Genomic DNA, 14,163 nt, shown 5'->3' with positions numbered 1-14,163 from the left:
TGTGCCCTAATCAAAGGTTCCAAAGTCGGGTATTTTCTTTTGGAGAAACTCGTGGCATTTAGACTGAGTTACAGCTGATTTAAACATCTCTATGTTATAGACAGAACTTAAGGCTAAAGGTCTTAGTACATACAAGTTATTTTCTAGTTTAGCCATACAAATTTCAACACTATCCTTACGAATAAATGCTTTATTCAATTTAAAAGAAATAGTGTAATTGTATTGTAACAGACACTTTACAGAAATAAGATTCCTTTTTAGTTCAGGAACTACAAAGACATCTTTTAATATAAGAAACCTATTCTGTAAAGTAAACTGGATGTCTCCCAATGTCACAATTGAGAAGACGTGCCCAGTGCCTACCCGCAATGTCATCTCACCAACCTCCAACTGTCGCCGATCTAATCCTCTTTGTTTGCCTTGGCAGCTTTCTTTTACTTCAGATACGAGGATAATTCCTCTTTCAGTGTCATCCAGGTTATAGTGGAAACATTTTCCTTTTTCAATCGACGGTGGATGCTTCTTTTCGGCGACAGGTGGCGGGTTAGCAGGTGCATTCCCTTTTCTTTTATCACCCTTCTTCTTCTTCCCCTTTCCAGAGTTAGAAGTTGAATGTGCAAAATTCGTTCTTGAGGTCGAACCTCGATAGAACTTTTAGAGGACGAGACAACATTTGAATCACATCCCTTTTTCTTCTTACTTTTCAGCAAGGATTGGTAAGTCTTCAACTTGTAGAGGAGAGTGGTAAGGGAGTAGTCCACGTTGTTAAGAATCGTATTTCTAACAAAGTGAAGGAAGCTCTCCGGTAATGAATGCAAAATAATGCTAACCCGACTGCCCTCATCGATTTTAGACCCATTCATCTCCGGCACATTAAAGTGGACCATCATTTCAGCACGTGTTCATAAACAGTGGTGCCTTCCTCCATTTTGGAGCTGAAGATATGTTTCAGAGCCTCATGTTTGAGCTGTCTAGACGACTATCTAAACATTCTCCATAGGGACTCCATGATCTCACGAGCTGCGACCCTAGACTCGTGTTTCTTGGCCAACACGTCACTAAGACAGGCCAGAATATAGGCTCGGAGCTTCTCGTTTGTCCATGTCCAACCCTCGTTTGTCGTCCTGATGTGGAATAGAAGGACATTCCTCCATAAGAACAAAATTCAAATCCTCAATGATGAGTATCGTTGTGAGCATATGTTTCCAACTTGAATAGTCTAGGCCATTTAGTTTTTCGACGCTAAGTAAATTGATAGTGGCTGAAGCTATTGAAAAAACGTTGCTGAAAAAAATGAATAACCTTTTATAAGACTGCAAAAAAACACATTTTTAAATTAACCAATTAGTTTTAGCAAAACAAATTCCAAGTACCCTAAGTTAAAAGACTTCTAGTTTGCAATGATGCCCTAGCGAGGCAGGACAAATGTCACAGGTGGAATGATCGGATGTCTCTTCACTGGGATGAGACATTCTTAACCATTAGGCAGAACCAACTCTTGAAACTAAACCCAATAGCAACCATTTTTTCGGTCAAGAATAGTTAACCCTTAATAATCCTGCATAAGTGTAACCCCTCGTTTTCGGCCCCAGAGTCCCGCCCTAATGCGCTCACCATAGGGAAAAAAGTAGATTAGGATAAGAGACTAAGTAACCTTATCCTCTTACAGGAGATCAAATAAAGAAATGCACAAAACAACCATCTTATAAGGGGACACACCCAGGGTGCCACGAGGCGATGAGCAGAAACTTTATTCAATCCAATGAGGGAGACCAAGGGATATGCTGTCGTACTTCCCACTTGCACTTACTATGAACATTCTCTCCATCCATCTTGAAATTGACCTACCCAAACACCATTCGTTAGGGGGACACGCCAAAGGTGCCTCGAGGACGAGGGTAGATCTCATGGTGTGGAATATGAGGGAGAAACGTGAAAGGTGAAAATGAAGCATCAAATGCCCCAAGAACCTCCCACTGAATTTTCTACCTAGGGGTTTATTATCCTAGACAATCCGACTACTGATGATGATCTAAGTCATTTATTAAGTTTGCTCAAAAACAACTTTTGTCTTTGAAAAAAAATAATAAATCCAAGTAGTCACATTAAACATTTTAATTGGTTGTCCCTAACTTGCATGCATGCATCAAATCTATCTAAAGTACCTTTCCAGGTAGTGGTGTTCCGTTGCCGTCACCTTAAATACCCCAGCCTAGACAGAACCTGCCTTCGAAAAAAGGTCTACTATAGATAGACTTGCCACATATTAATCTTTTACTAATTATTTTAGTTCTAATTTCATTTTATAACCATTTATAAAATAAACAACTAAAACACTCATCCCACATAATGAAGTATTTATAACGCTTATAAATATAACGTTGAAAAAAATAAAGCATACATAAATATAACCCTTATATTATATGATGCATGACCATGCACTTATGTAAATTAAAACATGCTTCTCTAAATTATAACAATTACAATAAAGAGATGATGCATGACCAATACATAACCTAAGGTGGGATTTACTAAATGTGCAAACCATATGACATATTAAAAACATAATTGCATATAATAAATAAAGGATTAATGGACCGAGATGAGCCTTTACAAAAATCGGAATGAAATAACCCTATCTATTACATTTTTCATCGAGCAAACCGGTTCACAGGCAAACTGGGTCTTAAATCATCGGGAGGACTCCATCGTGTAGTAAACGCCGTAGGTAGACGATTGTCCAACGCGCACTAGACAATAGAAGAAAAATTAAACAATCGTGTAGGCGACAACGAGGCTGCAAATCTTGATCGTCAATGCGATCGCTTAACGCGACGACAGGTAAATGATTTACTTGTGTTACTAAGTGATCGTTTAGTCAGTTACTAAGCGATGAAGCTTGGTGACCAAAATGATCGTCTATGCGACCGCTTAACGCGTGGGCGACAGGTACATGATTTACCTTGCGTTACTAAGCGATCATTTAGTCAGTTACTAAGCGATGAAGCTTGCTGACCAAAACGATCGTCTATGTGATCACTTAACGCGGTGACAAGTAAATGATTTACCTTACGTTACTAAGTGATCGTTTAGTCAATTACTAAGCGATGAAGCTTACTGGCCTGAACGATCGCCTAGTGCGTGCGCACGTTAAGCGATACACAAACATCTCATCATCTACACGACCCGATACTCAACGATCGCATAACCGCTCGTCGACACGATGCGATGAACCCTTGATCACTTACCCGATCGTCTACACAATGCGACATCAACGATCGCGTACCCCATCACCTGCACGATGCGATCATCAGTTATTGCATACCCCATCGTTTGCACGATGCGATCAACAGCGATCATGTACCCCATTTTCTGCATGATGCGATCAACCCTTGATCGTCTCTTTTCTCGAAGAACCGCAATGCTTGCTCCGATCTTTTTCACGAACGACTCAAAACTCAAATAGACTTTAAATACAAACTCGATAATGATTATCAAAGCCCAAAAGCGCAGGGGCCTTCATAAACAACCGTAAATGTAAAATAATTAAAACAAACTGAGACTAACGTCCATGAAAACATCCATAAATCCGCACATCCATAACAATTTAACGATTAATAGAAATGCACCCACCAAGAACGTATTTGCAATTCTTTTGCAGCAATGAATTGGAATATCAGAAAACCGAGTGCAATAATATCGATTAAAGGAACTCTTATTCAAGAGTACCTACGAGCGGAAGCGGATCTTTTCTAATTCATTGTGATAGAATTACCGCATATACATTCCAAGCATACTAATATGCATTCATAATGCTAAAGAGATCAAGAGATCATACCAAATGAAGATTTCTTCTTCACAGCGAGTCTAAAACCCAACCGTCTACCTCAAACAATCACCACTCGGATAGAAGTGTGGGCTTTGTTCGGATTTGATAGAGGGAAGAAGGAAGAGAGACCGTACACAACGATCAAGCAAGTGCGAGATGAGGTCGTCTATCGCATAGACTAGATGCTTGATCGTTTAGGTGAAGTATACGATCGTGTAGGAAAAAGTAAGCGATTGTCTAAATGACCGTGTAGGAAAAGAGTGAGTGACCGTCCAAACGATCGCGTAGGAAAAACTAAGCGATCGTCTATATGATCATTTAGTAAATATCGGGAGCTAAACGATCGCTTAGGAAAAGGTAAACGATCGTTTAGTTAATAGTGCGCGATGGTGTAATTGGTAAGTAATCGCTTAGCAATATCGTATATGTAAGCGATCGTTCAGTCACTATCGTATAAGCACTGATTTTCTAAATGATGACACTATTTTTTTCACAATGTCCGCGCGTATGACTCCTGCACATCGTCAACTATTTATAATACACTCATTCGTTATTTTCTAACAGAAGAGACGCCGTCCCATTTCCTTCATAATCGTTCAATGAATCTGATCTTATCACATTCATAACATATAAATTAATATCATATATTAATAACAATATTTTCCTCTACTAGATATAAATCATATTTATATCCAATTTCCTCCAAATTAGTGTATCTCATACATAAAGTTAATTATATCATATTTAATTAACTCGTTTAATTATATCATATATACTCGAACTCCCTTTTGTCAATTTGAACATTTCAAACTGACCCAAAAACTAACTCTCAACTTGTATCCAAGCTACCAAGGAGACCTTATGGACCTATGGCTCGAAGCTCCAACGATACGTGAATAGCTGACTAAATTCTTTAGTCACGATATCTACCATCCGTTAACTGCCAGACATTCCACTAAAGACCAACAGTTAAACTCTTCTTGCCATAGATATATTTCTATGTCCATTGGATATAACTAATCATCAGTACGATGACCATTCAAAATGCTCGTAATTACCACTAAATATCGACAGTTGAACTCTCCTTAAGTACCATTGATCCGTCCAATGAAAAATACAACATAGTCTTACTCTATGTGAACACCTCTTGGGCCATGAGAAGGTGCGTAGTGTCACAACTTTATAGAGTACTACTCCGGGTATGAGGAAGTGATGGTTAGTCTTATCCCCATATAGTGCATTCTGAACAAAAAGCCAACTGGCGCCCTTGCATATGCAAAAGGGCGAGTGGTCACTTACAATGAAGATGTAAAGAAAGCAAGCTAACTAAGCTAATACAATACAGGAAAATGAAAGTATGCTAGAAGGGGGTTGGATTGGGCATGCGACCATGGGCAACAGGCCCTGGACAAGCATGACCGTTACACGTAGCGCCACATCGTTCAAGCCCCTAGATCAGCCCTTAAGAGAGCAATCTATCTACTTACCCCTACTTTAGGGAAGGAGTGAACTCCATCTTGTGAAGCTGAGTTCCTGGCTCCTAAATCAAACGAATCCTCAAAATGGTAGGTTTGAGTCGGCGTTCTGGCCACTCGCACCCATGCAAATCAAAGGACCACCCTCAATGGCAGGAGTTCCCAACTCACTTAGGATTGAGGTCATGTTACCTATGGTCATCCTTGTGAAGTGAAGTCTCAGTCATGAACGGTGTTATATGACAAGACATTAACACTTCGAGGTCAAGTCTTATACAAACTCTTTGTATAGGATGCCCTCGCTCACATGTCCATTACACGAATGATCAGGATCAGACCAACTGTGACAAGTCACAACATTGTAACAATTCTATAAAGCGGGCCGCGTCTGTAATGTTACCAGGTTAAGGTTTCCCTCCTATATCCATATACTATAGACTATTTTTGTTGTCACTTAAGACATGATCTACTTGTATGTCACTACATACATGCTTAAGTTATATAAAGATAACCAGGGATAAGTTTATTACTTTGGGGTAAAATAAAAAAACATCTAAATGTGTAAAGTCAAGTAGTGAAGTAAATATCATTTATATTATACATCACAAGTGTTCGTACAAAGTTGTTTACAAACTACAGGACACGAGACTTTAAGGCACAAACCCCAACATGTATAGTATTTCAACACATCGTTTAGCTCCCATAGGTACACGATCGTTTAGCGTTCAACATCACAACGACCAACACTCATAGCTATACGATCGTCTAGCTTTTCTTCACATCGTGTAATGCCTGGAACCAGATGATCGTTTAGCAACTGAACCTCAATGATGATTTTGAGAAGAAGCTGAAAAACTGGAACAACAACTCGACCATCTTCACTTGTTTCTTTAATTACAACTTAATTTCAACTCTAATGACTCCAAATAAATTACAGACATTTGAAAATACATATAAGCTCATTAAACAAGAGCCAATTACAAATTTAAATGAGAAATCAAAGATAAATTAAATGTCAAAACTAAAAAAAACCATATTAGTGCATCAATTTCATATATCTCATGAAAAACACCCACCACACCAAAATTAAACCGAATTGAATGCTTATATGATTCTCTGATACCAATTGTAGGATTGTATCAACAACGGCGGAAGTAACAAGGATCATTAAGCACTCTAATTCACTAATTTTAGCAAAATATAAAACATGCTTTTGCAGAAACAAGTGGGTTTCATGACATACCTTTGTAGAACTTCTTCAAGGCTCAATCTCCAGCTGCAATCTTCTCCAAATCTCGTTGCAGACCACCTCAAGATCTTCCCCACTATTCTCTTGGTACTCTAGATTGAGTTGTGGGACTCAAAAAAAGCTTAAATCAAGGGAATTTTTTAGAAGTGCTTACAGCAGCAATCTTAAAGAAGAACACTTTCTTCACCACGAATTTTCAACTAAAATTCTCTTCATTGCATCCCTAGAATTCACTCCAATCTCTTCAATATATTGCAGATCATCATGTAAGGAAGAGGGCTGCATGAGTTGTAGCTCATGCTTGGAGTAATTAAAGGCGATGGTGATGCATCTTGTGTGAGCAAGTAGAAGATGGATAATGGAAAAGCTTGTTTTTCCATTTGTGCATTTTACCAACTTTTCAATTTCCATCAACACGATTTCAAAATCAATTTTGATTTTAAAACTGAAAAATTTTATTAATTTCATAAATTAATTTTTAAATAATACTAATTAATTAAATATCAAATATTAAATTAATATTTACATATATCCATTTTTATATATATTTAAATCATATTTAAATACAAATTCTCCTATTCCATTTAATTCTAAAATTAAACAGTAATTATATCTCATATAATTACTAATTCCTTAGTTCTAATGTGAATGTTTCAAATTAACTTATCACGCTATTCTAGAGCTAATCCATTTACGAGCTAGTAGAGGGACCTCGCGGACCTATAGATCATGAGCTCCAACGATCCGAGATTAATTGGCTAAACTCATTAGACCAAATTAACCCCCATTCGTTAACTAATGGGTCATTCCACTAAAGTCCATAGTTGCACTTCCCCTCACTGTAGATATATTATGTCCACATGATTTAACCATAATTAGTAAGTCGACCCTTCACAGGTTGTTCGTAATAACGGCTGGCTCAAATATATGTTTTACCCTCGAGATTACGTCTTGTTCCTCAAGTTCCTACTAATCCTCTAATCAACAACTGGTTTGTGATCCAATCACTAAACCAAAACTCTCTCAGCCTGGTGAGAGGGTGGGGCCCCTTGTTCAAGACCTGGATTCAATACTTGAGAGAACAACCTTTCTCTTATCCTTAAATCGGGTATGCGTGAACTCCGTTTTGCATCCTATGTCCCTGGCTATCTATTAGGTCTTACCCTTGAAATGGGAGGCTTATTGAGCCCCCTCACCTATGCAAATCTAAGGATAATCCCAAATAAACAGGAATTCATAGTTAGCTTAGGATTAAGATTAAGTTACTTAGGTCATCTAAATGAAATAGTCAGTCTTAAACAATAAACAACGTTATAAAGTAAGAGTGACTTATTTCTTGGTTTGTTCTTGCATACTCATTGCATAGGACGCTCCTACTCTTCATGTCATAACATGTACGAATTAGGATCATTTCGTATGTAGCACTTTACAACTCTTTGTAACAGAGTAGGCCGCATCCAATAGTGTTACCAGAATAAGGTACCCAATCTTATTCATTTATTATAGATTATTTTGACTATTTACTCGAACCTAATCCACTCTTATGTCTCCACATAAAGTTCAAGTACTCATGTAATATTCATGGGTCTTCGTTCATTGGATTTAGACTTTTATGTATACAATTTACAGAATCAATAATAAGTTTATTGACATTTAGAAAATGCTTATCATTTTACAAACTGCGAGTTTTTAGGACATAAAACCCAACAGGGAACATGTGACATCATCAGAATCCGTCTTCAATTCCAATTTGGGACCCACGTCGACTCTTAACTAGTACCAAATTTTTTGATTTTGGCATTTCGTCGTTAATTAAATAAATGATGTGGCAATCCGTGATTGGTTCGAAATTTCTCCTCCAAAAATAACAAATAATTATTAATACTAACCTCAACACTTACCAAACCTTGCCAAGATCGGTCGTAAACCTATTGGACAGCAACTCAACTGCTTCCAACACTTCAATCTAACACAAAAAAGTGACAGGTATTACTAAGTTAATGTCAAAACTTATTGAGTGTTCAAAAATCTTCAAGCAAAACCACGAACACTAACCAATATATTGTGGGCAATGATAACTTGTAAAAATACAAGTTATCTTTGCTCATAAGTTGGAACAATTAGGGTTTTTAATGATAAATTCTCCTCATTTTTAATAGAAACGCATGGATTTACTTGAACAATAGCAATTCATGTAAAAGAAGTTTTATCACTGATTATCACGACGCTAATGCACTACTTTGCAGGATTTCAACGCAAGAACTGACAACAACGCATTAGACAAGTGCCGCAGGAAACGCGCTAATGCATGAACCATGCGTCGGAGGGAATTCAACGCATAGAAGATTCGTTACTCTGGGCTGATTGTGTCACATCACCATTGCAAGCATGGGCACCTGCAACAGGCGGTGTCTAGAAAGCTTCCAAGAGGTTAGGTGGCCAACTAGGACATGAAATTTAATGCTGACCAGGGCATGGATTTAAATGCAGCCCATCCTCCAAGTGGACGAGACCAGCGCTTATAAATACTTGAAGACCCTCAAGAATTAAAGAATTAGAAACTCCATACTCTCTGTAAATTTTTAGACTTAGTTTTAGCTATACAAGCTGTGCCGAGGTGTAAGACGATCGAAGGAACTGAGACCCATCACCACCGCTGGCCAGGGAGTGGAGAAAGTTATTCTTGAGAAATATACTCTATCCTCGGCCCTTTAAAGTGATTGTACACAACAAGATTGAACCAAAGAGCTACAAGAGATTGTATTCTTTGGCTTGACTCATTCTCTCTCTTAATATCATTTTGATATCATTTTGATTGAATATAATTCTTTGTAAAGAATTATTGATCCTTTACAAAGTTCATATATTTGATCATCATTTTTGCTACTGTTTGTCTTCTGTTTATGTTGAAAGCATTAGTACTTCATGCATAATCCTGTTTCAACGCCTAACCCAACTTGACAACTTGGTGAAAGCATATTTAACTTAGTTATTTGAAAGAATAGCTAAGTCGCATGAAACAGAACGCCTACTACAGCTAGAGATAGACTTACTGGTGTTTCTTGCATTCTAAGTTAGACACATATAACCTAGAGATAAACTTGTATGTCATTTGCATTGAGAAATGTTGAATGGAGTCTAACGCTGAACAGAAAGATAAGCAAACCATCCCATTTCATCCACACTACATAAGTTGTGTACAAGTATCTTTAACCGGCACGTCCACTTACAAAAATTCCATTCTCACATGAACCATCATTTTCCACTAAGCTCTTTTGTATCACATTGCATAGGCATAGCATGTTAGTGTAAATAACACATCTTTTGCATTTATTTAGGAAAACCCCTACTGCAAGTACAACGCATTCTCTGTGTTTAGTGAACTGAATCCCTGTGTTCGACCTTGGACTTGCTAGGAACCTAGATTAGATTTATACTTGGTTTAATCTAGGAAAACTTGAACGCCATTTTAAGGAGTTGTGTGCTCTGTGTATAACTCTAACATCCCGACGCATTGCACATATTTGGACGCATCAAGGCACAATACAACACTCATACTTGAAGAATTTATTTTTTCAATCTGTTTTACTTTAAGCACTCCTAACGCAGCACACGATAGAAAGTGGAACAGGCAACAATGGAACAAACCCAATATCCAAAAACAAACAAGATGTACCTCATATACTTACTGAAACTCATCATATGGGGAGTCAGGTAAGGAAACGTAACTCATCATAGACCGAACCATGTCCAACAGGGTTCGATTTCTCCTTTCTGATACACTAAAGTATGGGCTCTGGTGAGTTTGGTAGAGGACGGAGGAAAGGGTATTGTGTAGACGAAAAGCGCGTATGAGAAGAACTCTGCTATCGTATAGCGGGGATGCTTATCGTATAGTAAAACTACACGATCGTTTAGGAAAAATTGGACGATCGTTTAGGAAAGTGGTATACAATTGTTTAGGGAACACGTGAACCAGACGATCGTTTAGACGAAAGAGAATCTATCATATAGGCTCTCGGCAATCGATCTTTCACGGTTTCTTTTGGGGCGCGGGATTTCGAATTGCACGAATGAAAAAAAAAATAGTGCTTCGCCACACTACAGCTCCTCCGTTAAGAGTGAAGACTGGCCCTGGCGAGGACTTGCGAGAATCCTTTTCAGTCTAAAAGTCAGAATCCGTGTATCCTGTAAGGATCAAATCCCTAGAACCATACACGAGCATGTAGTCCCTCGTTCTCCGAAGATACTTAAGGATGTTCTTCACTGCGGTCCAGTGACCATGGCAACCTAAAGGGGGGTGAATAGGGTTTTTAATTAAACTTTTTTTTTTTTTTAATTAACCTAATTAAACTAATTAATATACTTTTTATAAAATAATAAGAAAAATTCAATTTATGCAATAAATAAGATGACAAAAATGTGATAATTTAATTCTATCAAATTTTAGCAAATAAATAAAAAAAAACTAAAACATACAATAAATTGCTTAAATTAATTGCAAAAATAAAAAGAAAAGAGTTAAAGAAGAAGACACCATAATTTTTATAGTGGTTCAGTCAAACTCGACCTACTCCACTCCCCAAGCACCTCTTGGGAATTTAAATAAAATTTTTTCCAACTCTTTCCACGGATTAGAGCCCAACCGTTACACCACCGCTCCTTTTACGGGTTCAAGAGCAAACCCGATCCTTTCCACGGTTTAGGATCAAATCGTTACGAATGTTGGAATTTTGAAGAACACAATACAACTCTCACTGGAGTGGATTTACAAGTTTAAGCACTCAATAAGTTTATCCTTACATACAATAAACACACTCTCAAGAATAAGATGAAAAGAAAAAAAAATGCGGAACTTATAGAGAGCAACAATGAAACTTTTGAGTTTTGGAGAATTATGAAATGTAAAATTTGTTGGTTTAAAATTTGTGGAGGAAGATGGTTTATATAGAGATGGAAAATTTTTTAGAAACCACAATTAATTTGGACCATTGGATTTTGGAAAAGAAAAATCAATGGTGGGGATTTTAAACTAAACTAGTCGTTAGATACAAACAAAATATAATATTAAATTCCTTTTCTTTTGAAATTCATTTCTTTTTTAAAATTAATCCAAAAAATAAAAAAACATACCATGTGTCAAAAACTAGTCGTTAGACACAAACATAAAATAATATTAAATTCATTCCTTTTAATTCATTTTATTTTAAATTCATTCTCTTTAAAGTCAACCAAAAATAAAAAAACATACCATGTGTTAAAAAAACTAGCTGTTAGACACAAACAAAAAATAATATTAAATTTATTTTCCTTTTAAATTTATTTTAATTTTTTATTTTAAATCAATCCAAAAATCAAAAGTTCATCATATGTTAATCTCTTAATGATCCACCATTCAACCAATATGTTGCCACATGTCTACATGCAAATGGTCTGGTTATGCCACATCATCCACCACGATATTTTCTCTATAGACTTGTTTCGATCATATCGTCTTCATTTTAGCTCTGATTTGAGTGATTCAAGAGGTGTTGGAATCGTTGTTCCGAGCTCGCTAAAAAACACTAATATTTTCAGTAATTAAAATTTGAGTTTGTTATCATCAAAATATTGATTAATTCGTTAATTTGAGATTAAGAGCCAAAAAGCTAACAATCTCCCCATTTTGATGATGACAAACCATTCAAGAAAAATAGCTTGAAATACATGTAAACCATATGTAGCACATAATAAAATTCAACATATCACCATAACGATCATTCTTGAAATTCACTCAAAAAAATAAATTCTCCCTCTAATTAATACAATCAAAATCATATCAAATTTATAGCATATTTTTCTTAAACTTCTCCTCCTTTGGAATCATAAAAAAGAATAATTAAAAAAAATTTAGAACTACATCAATGTTTCCCTTAAAAACATGAACATAAATTTAGTACAACTCCCCCTAAGAATATTAACACATGCTTTCCATATCTCCCCCTATCAAAATGCCTTCTAAAAGATTTAACAATTAAAATTATAAAATCAAGAGGCATCACAACGAATAATACCGAGTTCAAACTTATTTTTGCAAAAGTTTTCTTCAAAGACTTGGTAAAAATATCCGCTAATTGATTATTAGAGCCTACAAATTCAAGAGTAATATTATCATTTTGCACATGCTCTCTAATATTTTCAGTAATTAAAAATTGAGTTTGTTATCATCAAAACATTGATTAATTAATTAATTAAAATTAATTAATTTGAGATTAAGGGCCAAAAAGCCAACACAGGTGTCGCCAGGATCTAATCCTATGAAAAGAAGAACAAACATGGTTAGTGGCGCCTGAATCAATTATCCAGGCAGAATCAACATTCTTCACTAAACAAGTTTCGAGTACAAGTAAATTATATTTACCTTTATCCGCCTTGGCTGCTTTCTTCTCCTTCAGATACCGAGGACAGTTCCTCATCCAATGTCCATCTTGGTTACAATGGAAATACTTTCCCTTAGCAACCGGTGGACGCCTCCTCGGGGTGACAGGCGGTGGGTTAGCAGGTGCCTTTCCTTTTCCCTTACCACCATTCTTCTTCTTCCCCTTTGCAGAGTTAGAAGTAAAGGTGCAGACTTCGTTCCCGAGGTCGAACCTCTATGGAATGTCCTTGAGGATGAAGCAACATTTGCCTCACCCTTCTGCCTCTCCTTACTTTTCAGTAAAGATTGGTATGTCTGCAACTCGTTGAGGAGAGTTGTAAGGTTATATTTCACTTTGTTAAGATTCACATTACTAACAAAGTGCAGGAAGCTCTCCGGCAAAGAATGCAGGGTTATGCTAACCTGGCTGCCTCATCAATGGTAGACCCATTCAACTCCGCCACATGGAAGTGGACCATCATGTTTAGCACATGTTCATGAACAGAGGTGCCTTCTTGCATTTTGGAGTTGAAATATATTTTAGAAGCGTCATGCATAAGCTGTTCAGACGATTGTCCAAACATCCCCCGTAGGGACTCCATGATCTCACGAGCTGAGACCATAGGCTCATGCTTCTTGGCCAAGATGTCAGAAAGACTTGCCAAGATATAGGCTCGGGCTTTCTCATTTGCCCTTGTCCATCGCTCGTATACCTCCCGAACATTTCGAGTAGCATTTGGAGCTGGAATAGGAGGACAAGCCTCCGTGAGAGTGAACATGAGATCCTCGATGATTAGGATCGTCGTGATCATGTGTTTCCATGTTGAAAAATGTTGCCAGTCAATTTTTAAGGTGGCTGTAGCCATTTGAAAAAGTTGCTGAAAATACGAACAAATCTTGATTAGATTTTGCTAAACCACTTTTAAACCAATTAGTTTTGCAAAATAGTTTTAAGTACCCTAAGTTATAGACTTCTATTTTGCAATATTGCCCAGTGAGTCAGGACAAATGCCACCGGTGGGGTGATCAATTGCCCCTTCACTGGATGAGACATTCTCAACCATTAGGCAGAACCAACTCTTGGAATTGAACCTAACAGCCACCACAAATCAAAGGTACGCCCTCAATGGCAGGAGTTCCCACTCAGGATTGAATCATGTTACCTAAGGTCATCCTAGTGAAGTGAAGCCTCTATCATGAACGGTGTATTACA

The sequence above is a fragment of the Benincasa hispida genome, chromosome 4 (genome assembly GCF_009727055.1).
Source record: "Benincasa hispida cultivar B227 chromosome 4, ASM972705v1, whole genome shotgun sequence".
NCBI lineage: Eukaryota > Viridiplantae > Streptophyta > Magnoliopsida > Cucurbitales > Cucurbitaceae > Benincasa > Benincasa hispida.
Note: the sequence above shows the minus strand (reverse complement) of the source record.